General features: G+C 37.3%; 1 protein-coding gene across 1 annotated transcript in view; it reads left to right on the top strand.

The window, feature by feature from the left end:
- The first annotated feature begins 480 nt into the window (after nt 1-480).
- The window catches only part of PTBP3 (polypyrimidine tract binding protein 3), a 101,103-nt gene continuing 88,432 nt past the window's right edge, over nt 481-13,151 (top strand). The window contains exon 1 of the mRNA XM_082843452.1: nt 481-606. The gene's annotated coding sequence lies outside the window, so the exon portion shown is untranslated. The remainder of the gene's footprint in view (nt 607-13,151) is intronic.

Raw genomic sequence — 13,151 nt, forward strand, 5'->3', positions numbered from 1 at the left:
ATTCCGCCGCGGTTCTGGGGCCCTCGCGGGACACTCCTACCTACTCTCCGGAGTCGGGTCCCCAACGCTTTTCCCGCCGGTAGAGGGAGGTGTCCAAGCTAGGCCGCTCCGGGCGCAGAAGCCGGAAGACCGGCGGAGTCCGCGGGAGCGCGGGTGGGGCGGCGAAGCGGGAAGCACAAGGCGCGCGCTCCCGTGAGCGCAGGAGGGAGGCGGGGGCGGGGCGCGCGCGCCGGGGCGGGGCACCCGGAGGAGGAGTCTCAGGGCAGCCGCAGGAAGAGGGCGCCCTGGAGCCGAGCCGGAGGGCGGCTGTGGGCGGGGCCCAGGGAGGGCGTCGACGCTGAGGGGCGGGGTGAGGCGAGGCGGGGACGCGCTCGGGGGGGTGGGGAAGGCGGGGGCACGGGGAAGGCGGGGGCACGGCGGTGGCGGGAGCGTCCCTGGTCTCCGCCCCTGCTTTCCACTCTCTTTCCACCTTCGACCGGCCGGAGCTCGAGAGAAGCGCAGCTTGCCGGTACCCGGAGCCGCCCTGCTGCCGCTGCCTCCTCCCTCCGTTCGCGGTGGGCCCGTCAGTCTCCGCACTGTGCGCTCCTCCGTGTGGGCCATGGATGGGTAAGTGCTCGGCGGCCACCGGGCTGCGCTTGCCCGCTTCTTCTCGGTTCTCGGCCGGACGCGCCGGAGCGGGGGAGCCGGGTGCGGCGCCGGCGGCCCAAGGAGCGGCCCGGGCCGAGCCCGACGGCGGGGCTTCCGGGCGCCTCCTCAGGGAGTCCCGAGACCCGGAGGGGCGGTCCGCCGCAGCCTCTCCTTCCCCCTCGCGGCGCCCCCGTAATGTCCGCCTTTTCACACCCTCGCCCAAGGAAGCGGAGGAAAGCCCAGTGCACCCCGCGGGTGCCGAGGTCCGCCGAGCCTGGCCCGGCCTCCAGACACTTCCTCTCAGAAAATGGTGCGCGGCGCTGGGGGAGGCGGAGGCGGCGCTCGGGGCGGGCGTCCTCCCGCTCGGAGAGTTGCTGTTTACCGGGGAGGTGGGGCGGGCGCTGGAGCTTCCTCTGGCGGGGAGGCGAGTGGCCGCGGAGTGGCGGACGGCTAGGGCACGCGCAGGTACACGTCTGGACGGCGACCCGGTCCCGGAGCCGGGGTCCCACGCGGTCTCCGGGCTTGTGCTGGGAGCTCTGTTAACGATTACCGTACACCGGGCGTCTGGACTCGGTGACCAGGGACGCGTGCCCCTACCAACCCCCCGCCCCCCAAGAAACTTGTGAATTCCCTACGATGTATGCAAAATATTGCATAAGTGCGATTTTCGGGGAGCTTTGAAACGCTTTAAAAGTGAATGAGGTCTGTGGCCAAAATAAAGATTTAGGATCACCGATATAAATATTTCTCTGGGGACCCAGGATTATGGGGTGGGACCAGACAGATATTTGAATGATTAAGAAAACAACTAGATTAGGATCATGGTGAATTAGTTGAAGGTCGTAGCCTATGTGCATCAAGATCCACAAAAAAAAACCTCTATTAGAGCCTGCAAATCCACTTATTTATTTTCATTATGCACTTGAGATTTTGTTTGGCCTTTTACTTGATTTTGATGACAAGATTTCTGGAGACCTCTTGGTTGTGGAGTATACAGAACTTGCTTGAACAGTAAAGCCGCATACATGTTGCCATATAGTTGATTGTAATTGTACTGTGTAAAGACGATGGAATCTTCGAACAATTTTTGCCTTCATTAGATTTCGTTTATCCTAGTTTTATAATAAGTCTATATGATAATATATGGGATTAACTCATTTGAATGTACATTGCACACTGTTACAGACGTTAGACAAAGTGCAATTTTAGATTTCATTTGTGGTGGTGATGTTCTCCAAAGTATTTTTAAAATTTAATTGAATATTTTTATTGTTTAATTGAAGCTTCTCTGAGAGCGTTGTTGAAAACTCATTTCACACCACCTTTTTCAATTACACTTTATATGTGCGCACAATTTTACTATCCTAATTGTATAATTACGCCAATATTTCAGTTGAGAAAGGCTGTGGAAGTAGTATTTCACTATGTGTAGTGAATTGTCTTGACTAGTGGTTTGACTTGAGATACGGAAGCAGACTAGCTTTTTGTATTGGAAAATTTATAGTGATAAGAAAGAGGACTCTTGGCTTATGCATCTTGGCTGTTAAACTCTTGGGCAACTGTGAAGTGCAGACTTACTCTTTCAGATAGTGTTTAAGAAGTTAACTTTCTCTTCACCCTAAATGTGGTTTGAAAGCTAAGAATGAGTTTATTGGTTTAAATATGTGGGGCAGTAAGACATACTGGAAGGTAAGTTCGTTTGGGAGTTCAAGTAGCAGCATGATTTACTCTTTGCATCAGGACCAATACCTAGTACATATTAGACAATCTAATTTTTTATGCACAAATGTCAGTTATCACATTTAGATTTCAAACAAAATTTAAGTTTCAAAAGAAAAAATTTTAACTCTACATGGTTATTGTTTAAAACAATTAAGTTTGCATCATTAAACAAACATAAACTTGTTTACTTTTATTAAGTAATGATGACATAGGTTATTAACAATATATAGAATTTTATTATAGCTTTCTTTTAGGAGATGAGACAAACTTAATTGAAGACAGTTTTTTGGGGGGTTGGAAGAGATGGATTTTTGCTTGGCAGAAGTATGTGGGTTTTTTACATCTTGGTGTTACGGGATATGGTTTTGAACACAGTTTATGCTTTTAGGAGGCTACTTAAATTTCTACATTCTTCCATAGCCTGAAAAGGGTCCTTTTTCATTATTTTGGATAGTTAAAAAAACAAACCAGCAGTCAACATAACTTTCTAGTTCCACCTCAAATCCCAACTTTCTTTTGTGTGTGTGTGTTCATTTCCTACTGATACTTAAACACAGTTTTGATGTGGTAGAATTTTTTTTAAAGCAAATCTTTGAAAACTTTGATGTCTGAAGTTTGATGTTTGTGTTTTTAATTCTGAGAGACTGTCTTAGCTATATTTTGGTGAGCCCTTTGGGTGGTAGATGCAAATTTGCAAGTTACTGTCTATTTCTGTAAAATCCACTCACTGGTTTTGTTTCATTTAAAACTTTAAATACGATAATTCATACCAGTGATTTAAAAGAGTGAACTTTGGTGATTTAAAGTTTTGGTTTGGGTTTGTTAAATAAAGGGAAATGGATAAACACGTACTCATTTTATTGAAGCACAACTACATTTTTCTAAATACCAAAGGAGAATTTGATTTATTATTTGTTTCTTACATTGCTATTAAAGCTTTGCTTTTACACTCTGCTGTTGCTAGACTGTCCCATCACTTTTCTTTGTATTAACATTTCACAACTCATCACATTCTTATTTTTATTATTTGTCATTATAATGCTTTTTCTTTTTTTCTTTATCTTATTATCTCTGTCTTTTTAAAACTTGTTCTCTAACTTTGTTTTCCATTTTCTCTTTTTACTTTTTCCATACAGTGTTGTTACAGATCTTATAGCAGTCGGTTTAAAGGTAGGAATCTTTTAATATCCTTTCATAAGCATTTTTAAATCTTAGTTTTGGCATTTTTTTCCAATGGTGAAATCATCTCACCTGTTCATAAAATTATCTGTTTTATTGTATGATGATAATCTTTCATTTTTATTTAGCTCCAACATAAGTAGACCTGTAGCTAATTTTGGATTTTGTGTGTTTATAAAGAGTGGTTACAATATTATCTTGTTTATATAAAATGTGAACAAAAAGTTTAGCCCAAAATTTCGCTTGAACTATCAGGGTATTTATTTGCTTTTGTTGTTTTAGCAGTTACATGTAACCTAGGCTCTGGTTTATTTTCCTGCCATGTCCTTTCTTTTATCTTGTCTTGGATGCATTTATGAGTAATAAAATAGTAATAGCAGCTAAAGTTTCTTCAATTCCTATTATATAAAAGATGCTTTACATATATTTCACTAATAATTGAAACAGTTCTTCAAGGTAGGTGTTAATATTCCCATTTTAGAGATGAAAAAATAGGTTCAGAAAGTTTGTGTTCAAGGTGTGGTGCACCAGAGTTCAAACCCATGTCTTTCTGATTACAAACCTGACCTTTTTTTTCATTGTACCTCGCTGCCAGCAATGAGGGTACTGTCTAAAAGGTGAACAACGGGAGAGCTGGATAATTAATATTTTACAGTAATGATTCTTCTAAGTTATAAGTCATTTCAGTTTTATCAAAATCTTCTCATTTATTGGATTCTAAAATACAAATCGAGTTCATCAATATGAGGCTTTTAAAATATGAATGGAAGTTTTAAGATTTCTTTTAGCAATTTGGTATTTGATGCAGCTGAGTTGAGAATCTAGTTCTAGAGACCACTTACAGTTCATATTACTGTAGAAAATGGAAATAATTCATGTGTATATTATATGTATTTTATGTAAAGTTGTTTTGCTGCTTTCTGTCCATCATCTCTAGCTAACAATTTCAACACTTCTGCATTTGGTTTTATTGGATCTGATGGTGGTACTCATATTCCTAAAACATCTTAAAATATAAGCGTAAAGATAGCAGAGTTTTAGACTAACAATAGGATGTTCAAGATTAGCATAATTGGGGACTACTGCTTATACTGTCTTTTGAAGTTGGATGGAGTTAGCTTGCTTTGGCAAACTTCGAACATATTTTATGAGTTGAAAATAAATGGAGAAACCTCTTGGTGGGATATACTTTTTTTTTTTGGTAGATACTTATGTCAGTTTCTCATTTGGGAATGATACTCATAGATAGAAACCGCAGGCTTAGGCTTATGTCTTGGATCCCTTTTGGTGTCTCCGTAGGGGCCTGTGAGGGAAGGGATATTTAAAGTGAGAGTTGTTTTGGTCTTACCAGAAACATAATTTGTGATTCTAGAGTTTATCTGGGAAAAACGAATACATGAAACATTTAAAAAACTTACACTTGGGAGTTGAGGAATTATGCTTGAAGGACTGTCATGCCTGTTTTATTTTGGGGAAAAATATATCTTGATGATAGATAAGAGAAAAATTTAAATGTAAGGCTCAGGAACTAGATTTGAATATGCAATTAGGATCTCTGACTACCTGTGTTCCAGCAAGCAGTTTGGAAACAGAGATCAGATCCTACTCTGAAGAAAGGATAAGCTGATTAGTTGATTCACTTGGCAATACTGGAAATGTCTGTAAAATTATTCATTATATGAAGAAAATTCTCATAAGATTGTTCTGCTTCTTTCTTGGATCCCATCCAAGGAAGTTTAGTTACCAAGTAATAGGCCAATAAGGCTCATATTTTCTCTAGATTGTATAAACCAAAATTAGCGAATTTAAATAAGTTCTTCAAGAATGTCACTTATTTTCTTTTATTTGCTGTCTGAATATAATGACACAAGAAATAGTTTTAGCCAGTGAAAGAGTGGATTTCAGGTTATGCTCCATCAGTTGCTTTCCCGGATGCAGAAAGTAATATGGATTTTATTTTAGAGAATTGAAAATACCCTTAAATATGAAGTCCATTACCTTAGTGAAAGAAAACTGAATTGTTTTTAGAGATTAAGTGACTCACTAGAATGTGTCATGAGGGCAGGAATTTTTGATATTTCCTTCACTACTGTGTTTCCAGTGTCTGACACATAGTAAGCTCTCAGAAATGCTTGATTAATGAATGGATGCCAAATTCTCACACAGTCAATTAAGTGGCAAACTTATACTGGAGCCCAAGCCTTCTGATTTTGCTAGTGTTTCTTCTAATAGGTATATACCATGGTGAGAGAGAATTAAATTCTTTTTTTAGATTAGAATTTTCTTGAAGATGGATAAACATTTTCAGGCAGCTTAGGGCTGTGCTGTATTTGAGATTTATTTATACCTAGTTGTATACCCTGGGTGTTCTTTGCAGAGTTTGAACCTGCAGGTTCTTTGCAGGGTTTTTGAGCCTTGCCTAAATTAGGCAAAAAATTAGCTTTTGGTACTTCTCATAAAATATTTCTTTTATTTCCATATGTTATTTTGTATTCTGAAATGCTTTTAAAAACAGCGAGAATTGCTGTTCTTAATTTTCAATTCTTTTAAATAAAGAACAAACCAGGTGATGATGATTGATGCTGGGCATGTTTCAAGAACTTTATTATACCAGATAAATCAAGGCATCAGCATTGTGGGTAACGTAGCTTTTTGTGTGTGTAACTAAGTGTATTTTAAATTTCTAGTTCATACTTTAATTATTACTGGCTAGTGTATCTTAAATATTTCTCACATTCCTGGATAATTTTTCAGAATACTATAGTGGCCATTAAATGATTTTTTAAAATGATGATCTTCCATATTAAATATATTTTAGGGATTTTCTGGTTTATCTTTCTATTTTAAATGATTAGATGAGTATAGAAAAACCTAAAAATTTAGGAAGGACTATAATTGGCTTCTAATAATAATCATGCCTGTTACTATATAGGAAAAAACACTACAGTGTATTTAAATTAATTTTGAAGATTGATTTTCTGTTGCTCCACCAGGAGTTAGCAGACTACAGACTGTGGACCAAATCCAGCTTGCCACCTGTTTTTGTGAATAGTTTTAGTGAAACACAGCCATGCTCATTTGTTTCCATATTGTCTGGATACTTTAACGATACAATGACAGAAGGGTTATAACAGGGACCATATGACCGCAAATTCTAAAATATTTACTTTCTGACCCTTTGCAGAAAAAATGCACCTACTGCTTGCAGTGTTTGAACTACAGAAAAGGCCTTTGCCAGAAATCTTTTTTTGTTTTTTTAAACTGAGCAGTAACTTACATAGAGTGAAATGCACAGGTCTTAAGGGTACAGTGCAATAAATTTTGACAAACGTATCCCCTTGTTTCCTGTTGCCCTTTTCTAGACCCAGTCTAGGCAACTCTTGATTTCTGTCACCACAGATTTTGTGTGTGTTTGATTTTCATATAAATGAAATAAATATTAATACTCCATATATACAGCATAAGCTCTTTGATGCCTGGCTTTTACTCAGCAAAATGGATTTTTAGATTTATCTATGTTCTATGTATCAGTAGTTCTTTCTTATTTATTAACGAGAGTATTCCATTGTGTGAATATATCACAATATTTAAAAATCCATTCTCATGTTGGTGGGCATTTGGGTTCTTTTCAGATTTGAGCTATTATGAATAAAGCGACTGTAAACATTTGTGTATGTCTCTGGGTAAATGTGTGTTTCATTGTACACTATGCTTAGGAGTAAAATTGGATATGTGTATGTTTAACTTGGTTATTTTTTTAAATGTACCACTTTACACTTGGAGCTGCTTTGTATTACAGTTCAGGTTGCCCCACATCCTTGCCAACACTTTACTGTTAGGAATTCTAGTGAGTATAACTATAATGCCTAGTAGCATCTTATTATAGTTTTAATTTCCATTGACCTGATGACTGGTGGTGGTGTGTACCGTTTCATGTGCTTATTAGCCATTCACTTACCTTCTTTTATGAATGTTAACTTTTTTGCCTATTCTTTTAAAGTGGGTTTCTTGTAGACAACATATCATTAGGTTTTTTTTTTTTTTTTAAATCCACTCTGAGCAATCAGTCTTTTAATTGGTATATGTAGGCCATTACCATTCACGTTTCAAGGGATGATTAATTTAGTTAAATTAATAAGTACCTTGTTCATAACTGTTTGTATTCATTAGCTTGTTCTTTGTTTTTATTTTCTCCTCTTTTTTTTTTTTTTTGCCTTCTCTGGTTTTAATTGAGCATTTTATGTGATTCCATTTATTTCCTCTGTTAGCATCTTATACCTCTTTAAAAAATTTTTTTTAATGGTTGCAGTATACATTTACAGCTCATTTTAAGTCCACCTTCAAATAATGCTATGCTGCTTCATGTATACTGCAGGTACCTTCAACAGAGCATTTCCAATTTCTCCTTCCTGTCCCTTAGGACACTGTTATCCTTCATTTTACTTAACCATATGCAGTAATCACCCAATACATTTTTACTATTATTACTTTAAATAAACAGGCTTTTTAGATCAATTAAGAATAAGAAGTATAAAATACCTTCATTTATTCCTTGTCTTCCTTTCCATATGTAGATCTGAGTTCTGATCTACATAATTTTTCTTCTCCCCAGAGACCTTCTTTTAACATTTTTCGTAGGGCAGGTCTACTGATAATACATTTCCTTGGTTTTTGTCTGAAGAAGTCTTTATTTGTCCTTTACTTTTTTGGTGGTGGTGGGGGGGGCTTGGTTTTTTTTTTTTTTTTTTTTTTTTTTTTGGCGGTACGCGGGCCTCTCACTGCTGTGGCCTCTCCCGTTGCGGAGCACAGGCTCTGGACGCGCAGGCCCAGCGGCCATGGCTCACGGGCCCAGCCGCTCCGCGGCATGTGGGATCTTACCGGACCAGGGCATGAACCCGTGTTCCCTGCATTGGCAGGCGGACTCTCAACCACTGCGGCACCAGGGAAGCCCCATCTCCTTTGCTTTTGAAGGATGCTTTTCATATAGAATTCTAGGTTGGTGGGTTTTTTTTTTCTCCATTAACTCTTTAGATATTCCACTCTACTTTCTTCCTGCTTCCATGGTTTCTGATGAGAAAGAAACCTCTGTAATTCTTATCCTTAGTCCTCTGTAGGTAAGGAGGGTTTTTTCCCTCAAGATTTTCTCTTTGTTTTTGGTTTTCTGCAGTTTGAATGATCTGCTGAAGTGCATATTTTTTGGTATTATCCTACTTGGTGTTCTCTGAGATCCTGGGTTTGTGGTTTTGGTCTCTATCATTGATTATGGAAAGCTCTTGGTCATTCATTACTTTGAAATGTTTTTTTCTGCTTCACTCTCTCTTTTTCTCTTTCTTTTTTTTTTTTTTCCCAGTTCTTTTTTCTCTTTGCTTTTTTGTTTGGGAAGTTCCTGTTGAAGTGTCTTCAAGCTCATAATTCTTTCTTCAGCCATGTCCAGTCTGTTGACGAGAGTTTGTATAAGATTGGTAGTATTTTTTCCTTAAATGTTTGATAGAATTCATCAGTGTAGCCACTTGTGGGTGCATTTTCTTTGCAGGAAGGTTTTTAATTATGAATTCAGTTTTAAAAAATAGATATTGTGCTGTTCAGATTTTTTTCTTTCATTGCATTTGGTGTGCTGTTCAGATTTTTTTCTTTCATTGCATTTGGTGTGCTGGGTTTTAATTTTCACTCAGTTCAAAGTATTTTCTACTCTTAGTGTGATTTCTCTTTTTACCTATGATTTTTTTTTAAGATTTTATTTTATTTTATTATTATTTTTTGTTGGTTCATTTGTTTATTTATTTATTTTTGGCTGTGTTGGGTCTTCGTTTCTGTGCGAGGGCTTTCTCCAGTTGTGGCAAGCGGGGGCCACTCTTCATCGCAGTGCACGGGCCTCTCACTGTCATGGCCTCTCTTGTTGCGGAGCACAGGCTCCAGACGTACAGGCTCAGTAGTTGTGGCTCACAGGCCTGGTTGCTCCACGGCATGTGGGATCTTCCCAGACCAGGGCTTGAACCCGTGTCCCCTCCATCGGCAGGCAGATTCTCAACTGCTGCGCCACCAGGGAAGCCCTACCTATGATTATTTATAAGCGTGATTTAATTTCTAAAAATTTTGGGATTTTCAAAGCCAAATCTTGGGATTTCTATTTTTAACTATTTTTTTTTATCTTTTTGAAATTTAATTAATTAATTAATGGCTGCGTTGGGTCTTCATTGCCATGCTAGTTGCGGTTAGTGGGGGCTACTCTTCGTCCTGGTGCACAGGCTTCTCATTGCAGTGGCTTCTCGTCACGGAGCACGGGCTGTAGGTGTGCGGGCTTCAGTTGTGGCACGCGGCCTCAGTAGTTGTGGCACACAGGCTTAGTTGCTCCACAGCATGTGGGATCTTCCCGGATCGGGGCTTGAACCCATGTTCCCTGCATTGGCAGGCAGATTCTTAACCACTGTGCCACCAGGGAAGTCCCTTTCTATTTTTTTAAATGCTACTTTGATTAGAGAACATGCTGTATACCATTTCACACCTTTACATTTTCTGAGGTTTGTTTTAATGTCAAGCTATAGTCTGTCTTTATGAATGTTCTATGTACACTTAAAAAAATATATAGTTTACTTTTGTTGGGTGTAGTGCCTTATAAATGTCAATAGAATAAACTGGTTGAAGTTTCAAGTCTTCTCTAACTTTCCTGATTTTCTTTCTATTCTGTTAATTACTGAAAGGGGAGAAGAATATTGGAATTTCCATCTGTAGTTGTGGTTCTTTTATTTCTTTTTGTAGTTCTGTCAGTTTTTGCTTTATATATTTTAAAGCTCAGTTATTAGATGCATTCACATTTAGGAATGTTATATTTTCTTGATGAATTAACCTTTAAAAAAATCATTTGTAATATATATCTTTATCTAGTAATCGTTCCTGTCCTGAAATCTACTTTGTGTGATAGTAATGTAGTCATTCTAGTCATTCCAATTTTCTTATGATTAGTATTTGTGGGGTATATCGTTTTCCTGTTCCTTTTCCTTTTCTTTTAATCTGTCTGTGTTTAAGATAGGTTAAAGGATGGATGAGCCAAAGAGATAACAAATAGCAAGATGGTAGGCTTAAATCTACTTGAAGGATTCGGTTTCTAAGGACTGGCTTCTCTTGCTTTCTTTTTGTTTACTCTGATAAAAGTGAGCTATGTTATGGAGAGGCCCATTTACAGAATGAATCCTGCCAGCAACCACTTGAGTGAGCTTGGAAGTGGGACCTCCATTTCCTCTATTGAGCCTTGAGATGATTGCAGCCTGTGAGAGACTCTGAGCCAGAGGACCTAACTAAGCCATGCCCAGGTTCCTGACTCTCAGAAATTGAGTTTAAAAATTCTTGTTTTTATAAGTTGCTAGATTTTGGGGTAATTTGTTATGCATCCATTCATAACTAATACAACTACCTAACTCAAAGTAGTGAATAAATACTGCAAAATGAATAGTAAAATAGCTTATTAATGTCCAAGTAAGATCATGTAAGTGCAACTACTTTTTTGGTTGTAAATCACTGTGCATATGACTTTTTTATATTACCACATTCTCTCTCTCTCTAATAGCTTACCATAATTTATACATACTTTGATTTTTCCCTTTTAAAGGTTTTCTTTTTTCATAGTATACTAATGTGGTGAATTTCATCGATATCTTAGTTTTTTGAAACTTTAATACAAACTTACAGAAAGGTTGTAGAATAGTATAAAAACTTATATAACCATTACCCAGGTAATTCACATTTGCCCCATTTGTTTTATTATTCATTTATAGTGTTTCTCTCTTTTTCTTTATACATATGTGTATGTTACTTTCTGTAGATATACATATATCTCTCTATATTCTTTTTTTCACTTTCTGAATCATTATTTGGTTAGCATGATTGTCAGCCCAGCTTCTCCACTATATTAAGTTACTCATTTTCCCTTCGTAATTAATAGTTTGTCAAGGAGATTCCTTGAAACTTCATTGATATATTATTTTACTTTATTCTTTCACCCCTAAATACTTTAGAGTGTAATTGCCTAAAAATAAAGACATTTTACATTACTGTAGCATAATTATCAAAATCTGGAAGTTAATCTAAAATGTTTCCTCAGTCTTTTTGATTCATGATATTGACATTTTAAAAGAATATAGGCATGTTATTGTGTAGGATATCCCTTACTTTGAGTTTATCTGTTTCTTATAAATAGATTTAGGTTATGTATTTTTGCAGGAATACCACAGAAGTCATGTTCTATTCTCAGTGTATTTTATCAGAAAGCAGAGGATGTTGATTTGTCCTATAACTTGTAATGTTAACTTTGATCACTTGGTTAAAGTTGTATTTGCCAGGTTTTCTGCTGTAAATTTACTGTTTTTCTCTTTGCAACTAGTAAGTATTTTGTGGAGTGGTACTTTAAGGCCATGTTAATATTATTTTAATTCTCAAATTTTAATCTACTAGTTTTAGCATCTATGTGATGGTTCTTGCCTTAATTCGTTATTATAATGATAGTTGCAAAGAGGTGATTTTCTAATTTTATTTTTGGAATCAAGATTTCATTCACTAGCTGCTTAAAATGAACTGATTAACTTTCATTCTTTTGCTGTTTTGTGGAACAACTTTTTTCTTCAAAGTTTAGTTGATCTCACCTGCAAAGTCATCTGGACCTGGGTTGGTAGTGGGGGATAGGGATGTCTTTGTCTGTTATTTCACTATCTTTAATTCTTATGGTGAATTCAGGTTTTTTATTCCTCTCACAGTAATTTTAGGATTTGGATTTGCTCTTTTGCTCTCAATTTTTTCTTTTTTGAGGTAATTTTTTTTTGAGTTAATAATTAACTCACATATTTTAAAATCTTCTGTTTTCTCATAAATGTATTTACAACTATAAATTTATCTTAAAGTACTAAACCTGGATCCCACAAGTTTTGGATTTGTGTTTTCATTTTTATTATATCTAAGTATTTTTATATTTTACTTACGATTCTTAAAAAATTTCCTTTTTTATTTATTTATTTTTGAAGTATCCTTGAGTTACAATGTTGTGTTAGTTTCTGGTATACAGCAAAGTGATTCAGTTACATATATATGTTTATTTATATATATGTATATATATTCTCTTTTTCAGATTCTTTTCCATTATAGTTTATTACAGATACCGAATATAGTTCCCTGTGCTCTACAGTAGGGCCTTTTGTTTATCTGTTTTATATATAGTAATTTGTATCTGCCAATCCCAAACTCCTAATTTATCCCTCCCTCCTCTTTCCCCTTTGGTAACCATAAGTTTGTTTTCTGTGTCTGTGAGTCTGTTTCTGTTTCTTAAATAAGTTCATTTATATCATTTTTTAGATTCCACATGTAAGTGATATCATATGATACGTCATTTTCTGACTTCATTTTAGTATGATAATCCCTAGGTCCATCCATGTTACTGCAAATGGCATTATTTCATTCTTTTTTATGGTTGTGTAATATTCCTATGTATATATATCACAACTTTTTTATCCATTCATCTGTTGATGGACATTTAGGTTGCTTCCATGTCTTGGCTCTAGGAACATTGGGGTGCATGTATCTTTTCGAAAAAGTTTCCTTTTTAACTCCAGGATTATTTAGTGGCTTTAAAAGTTTAGTTC

Source organism: Leucopleurus acutus (genome assembly GCF_964270905.1).
Source record: "Leucopleurus acutus genome assembly, chromosome: 7".
In the NCBI taxonomy this organism is placed as follows: Eukaryota; Metazoa; Chordata; class Mammalia; order Artiodactyla; family Delphinidae; genus Leucopleurus; species Leucopleurus acutus.